This window comes from Hibiscus syriacus, unplaced genomic scaffold, assembly GCF_006381635.1.
Source record: "Hibiscus syriacus cultivar Baekdansim isolate YM2019G1 unplaced genomic scaffold, ASM638163v2 tig00111772_pilon, whole genome shotgun sequence".
In the NCBI taxonomy this organism is placed as follows: Eukaryota; Viridiplantae; Streptophyta; class Magnoliopsida; order Malvales; family Malvaceae; genus Hibiscus; species Hibiscus syriacus.
Window position 1 is genome coordinate 2,177,791 of NW_024063173.1, and position 5,417 is coordinate 2,183,207.

The following is a 5,417-nucleotide window of genomic DNA, read 5'->3' on the forward strand; positions in this document are numbered from 1 at the left end:
TCAAAACTAAGAATCAAAATAATTCAATTAACTCTACCTCAAGAAAAGAACAACGGATTTGATACTTGAGTGTTTATCATCATTCTTAATTTGCTCCTATAGAATAAAGAAGGTCAGAACACAAATTATTAAAAATGGTCCATTCTTAAAATTAAAAAAAATCAACAAATTCATTGATGAGCATAGATTCAAAACTTCCACCTCATTTATACAATCAAATAAACGCTGAAACACACGAGGAGTTAAGCACTGCTGATCGCTTGATAAATTTTCTTCAAACAAGGCATTTGTTGGACCCCAAATAGTATAAGTCTTTCCGTTGCCAGTCTAATGAAACCATTTTATTCGGACCCATAAATTGAAAAACGGTATTAATCAATATAAAAGTATTTCACGCATGAAATCAAAGAAAATGAAGAAGCCAATACCTGGCCATAAGAAAATAATTTCACCTTATGGATGTACCACTTTATCAATTTCCGCTATTTCTTCCTTATACCTGGTAATCACCTCTTGGTTTCATCACTTGAAGTTTCATTGTAACTTGATAATCAAAGTAAAAAAATGGAAAACAAAAAAGAAAAGAAATGATATGGTCCCAGGAAATCAAGCCCTTCATCTAGATATTATAGAAGTTGTTCTGTAAGAGGTTTCATAAGTTTCAACTCCTTGATTTCAGCATCATATCTACAAAATAAGTTGAAAGCAAAAGTTTATAAAATAAAAAAATGGATCAATGAAAAATTATATTTCCTTCATACGAACATTCTTGCATGCTGAAATACTGCAACTGCTTCTTTGAAAGATTTGGGGTAATCTTCTGGCATTTGACTGCCCTTCTCAATCTTCAAAACTAATAAAACCTGTACATATATATTAACAAAATGGACTTGTAAATACTAATGACCTGACTAGAAAGATCATATACATCATCTAGATTTTTCAAAACTGAAGCTCATATAGCTGCCATTAATGGGAGCGTGCAATTTATTATCAACAATTTCAACAAGTAAATGACATGCTGGTTTAATGTTCTAGAGACAAAGAAAAACACTTCCATGTATTTCTGGCACACTATTTGTTTTTCTACGTGAAAGGCCATTAGGTTGAGTAGTCAATTACTTTCTTGTTCTCTAATTTCTCTTGCATATGCTTCCTGGCTTAAGTACTTAAGTAGACATCGTTTGAAAATAAAATCCCCTTATTCTTTTTGTTACTGGAACAGAGTTCTGCAAACCGGAAAAGTACATCAAGGTATGCGACTCATTACCTCAAGAAACAATTCTATGATTGTATTGTCATTCATCAAAAAAGATTTCTACTTAAAAGACTGGTTAGTGGATGCACGGAGTGAAATTCCATAGACAATTAGTCATTCCAAATTTTGTTTCCCTCATGCTTAACAGGTATGATGCACCTTTCACCAAAGCTGAGAGATCTTCAAATTATCAATTTGGGAAAATGACCATCCAAACACGAGATCCATTTCCACCATGAGAAAAATGTTGCAGCATCATTTAACATGATTGAAATTCTATGAAATATCTTTGAATATGAAATGTGAACCGCATTGTTAGCACAAAAGCTGCTGGTTATAAGAATTTAGAAGACTACTTACACAGCCTAAGTTCTGGTACTTGGTAACAAAGGAATGTGCCTTTACAATCCCAATTCCAGGAACAGATGGAAGGAACTCACATCCAGCAAAGACACACATACCTGTAAAATGTCAAAAGGTAAGTAAATTTGAGTCCAAATGATGAGAACATATGTTTATTTCAACAAAAATGGTTAAACAAATCTTTTTGGTTTTACAATTTTATAGAAAACTTCACAACTGATGGCTCATCACAGAGAAGTTCAACCAGCTCAAATTAAAGATTCAGGTTTGTAACAATCACAAGCATAAAGAACCCAACGAAATGAAGATAGATCTCTATGGTTCTTCATTTGAGTTCATCAAATGTTTTTAATTTGATTCCAGTGAAAGTTGTATTCTAGACAACCTAGGCTTCCCAAAAAATGTAAACTTGAAGAGCATAGCTGTTGATGTGTCGAAACAAGATTATCTGTAAACAATTCTTTATCAAAATTTCTGAAGGAAGGTTTACTAGTTAATGAATCAAAAACTTTTGGCAGAACTAGTTCTTCTCCATTGCCATAATGGTCCATTTTAAATGTGAGTTGTTAACAGAAAATGCATGAAAATACGACAAAACCACTAACTCAGGTAATCAACAAAGAAAATAAGTCATCAGGAGAGCAGAAGACCTCCATCAACAAACCATATCATAGTTCTGGAGAATTTCTTACAGCTGGGGAACCATATGCTATTAAATCACTGCCTTCAGTAATCACTACCACAACTCCTCCTTTTTCAACCTCAAGGGTGTCCAAATATGCTAGTGGTGCATCAGTCTCATATGGAGCTACCACAAATTCAAATTTCTATGATTTCAGGATCTAAAAAAAAGCATTATAAGTTTGGAAAGGATTTAAATGGAACAGGTATTAGAAATATTCTAAATTTCCATGATGAGGAAAAATCATAGGAAATGTTTTACCTGAATTAATTGATGTGCCATTGCTAGAGTGATTCTCACTACTTTCTACAATGAAGAAAATGAAAGAATAGAGTTACCACAATTATATAAGAACAGATAACAAATCCATGCAGATGTCGGAGTCAACAACAAAGATAAAAACATAATGAAAAATTAAGCAGGCAACAACACATAAAAATATGCCCTTTGATGTTAGCAGAAATGATTCTAAAGATGAAAAACTTTAAAGAACTTAAGTGATTGGTGAACGATTCAAAATGGTCTAATTATACAGTTCAAAACAGGATCAAACTTGCTGAAGTTCCAATAGAAAATATAGTTCATGCTCAGGTCCAATTGCAGGAGAAGTCTAAACAAGTAAATTATAGTTGGAGAGGCTAGAATCAGTACTGGAATTTACTTCATTCTTCTGTGCGATCTTGAGAATATCTTAACATTTCTCGGTAAATTTCCAGAAGTAGAATTTAGTATTAAAAGGTTAACAAATTCAATCCAAAAACATAAGCAATGGTTCATCCTATTAACTTCAAAGAAAATGAAATAAATTCATAGCACTTCTTTATCCCCATACACCAGAAGAAAAAAATATAAAAAACAGAAACATTGATTAATTAATTATCATCATAACCATTGATCCCAGGAAAAAGGTGTTTCACCAAACATCAGAAATACATATGCATTGGTAAACAAGAGACCCAAATTAAAAGTTTTATGGGAAAAGTTCTAGTCATTAGTTCAAACATTGGATTAAAGGCAGAAGGAAGCTAGAATGAAACCTGGAAAAACTCAGTTACAACTTTAACATCCCCTTTTTAAGTTTGGCGATTGCCAGTTCCCGGTTCTCTTCTCTCCTCCTTAAGTCAAAATCGTGTTATTACTATGCCCAAGAACTTGAAATAGCTATATAGTCAATATAATACAAGATCTAAAATAATAATAAATCATTTAAAGTAAACAAAAAGTTGAAAAACATGTTTCTCTCATTTTCAGTTGCAGCCTTACAGAGAATACTTGCACCATCAAAAACCACAGCTGGGGTTATCTTATGGTAACAAAGAAGACTGAATCTGTGCATAAATTAAGCTATGTAACGGGATTTCTTTTCACTATTTAAATCCAAACAAATCTCCGAGCTACATGAATATGCTGCAATTTTTGATTAACCAGCCCAGCCTTATTGACTCCATTTTCACATAACAATTTAAATATATAAATGAATACAACTGAAACAAAAATACCTCCTTTATGTAACCATGAATAAGCATCAATACCCACCTACAAAACTTGCAGAATAGCATATATGTTGGGGGAGGAAAAAATGGAAATAAAAGAGAAGAAAAAAGGAGAAAATAAAATACCCGCTTGCCAGCGTATTTCTTGATGTTAACGAGTTCAATGAAAGGTTTCACGAATCTAAGCAGACCGTTGAATCCCATTGTTGGTTTTGGGGATTAAGATTTTTTGGGGGAAGAGGGGAGGGGGCGCTGAGAAAAAGGGAAACATAGGTTTAGTGTGAACTGATGATCGATGTGGACTAGAAGCGGGAAAACATGCGTGATGAAATTTATGGGGGGAAATTTAAATACGACTTTTATAGATGACACACATTATTGTAAGTCATAAATTGTTCAGATTTTAAGAAACATGACATTTTTTATGACACAAATGTTTTGCAAGTCATAAATTAGCGCGTATCATCGTTCGTGTGTCATTAAAGTTATATTTTCTTATAGTGAAGTCAAGTCTTTTCATGTTAGTCTTTTCATCAAAAGGTTATAATTTTTAATCAAATGGTTAAGTCATTTCATTTAAAGGTCTTAACCTTTCAATACAACTTCCTCTCCCTATATAAAAACTAAGTTGTGGCACATTTCAACACACAACTTTTCCATTTTTCTTTCAAATACTTTCCTTTCAAATCTTCAATTCTTCCAAAGTTATTTTCTGGTGATAGATAAAGACAAATTATATACGATTTTCACTACGATTGTGTTTACTATTGTGAACGCTTGTTGTTGTATCATGGGAGACTGACATCCAACGTTACTCAAAGCATTCATACATGCCTCAACAAAATTCTTCTTCTATTTATTCAGTTCCATCCGATTATAGGTTCTATTCTAATTTCACAAATTTTTTAACTTTATTATTGCAACAATTTATTATTATTATCATACTACAAACCTAATTTTCAATATATGCAACAATCTTAAGACATAATCCTTGTGTTGTAGTTCAATATAAACTCAAACAAATTACTGTTGTAATATATTTAGGTTAATATATATTTTGTTTCATATTATATTTATTTTTTCGTTTTTGTAACACTCATTTCTCATATAAGTTTTTCGTACACAAGTCATATGTGTCACGTGACATTTTAAAACATTTCCTTATTTGTAAACCGTAAAATTTTGTTTCTAAAAATAAACATTTTTATATAATAATAATAATAATAAAACATTCGTCAACTTTCCCTAGTTAAAATAATCTTAAAGTTATAACATATTACCAAAAAAAATTATAAGTCAAATTACAATTCCAGAGAATTTTCATAAATCCAAATACATGCCATCTAATTATCAAAAGTAGACATAATTGTCCTACAGTTACTGACGAGACAACCTTTGATTGATGATATCCGATGCACTCCTTACCCCGCTAGTCTATGCTATTTCCTACATGTGAAATCAACACATGCTAAGTATTTACATAGTGAGGTATAGTAATACAAAATGAATTGTACTTAAATATAAATATGTCATAAATTATCAAAATACAAATTAAAATCGTATAAATCATATTAATACATAAACTGGCTTGGCGAACCAAGCTTCATTCACATAGCCTGAT

At 31.7% G+C, this 5,417-nt stretch overlaps 1 pseudogene; it reads right to left on the minus strand.

Moving 5' to 3' along the window:
- Positions 1-593: 593 nt before the first annotated feature.
- Positions 594-4,000, minus strand: LOC120170155 (annotated as a pseudogene).
- Between the last annotated feature and the right edge of the window lie 1,417 nt (positions 4,001-5,417).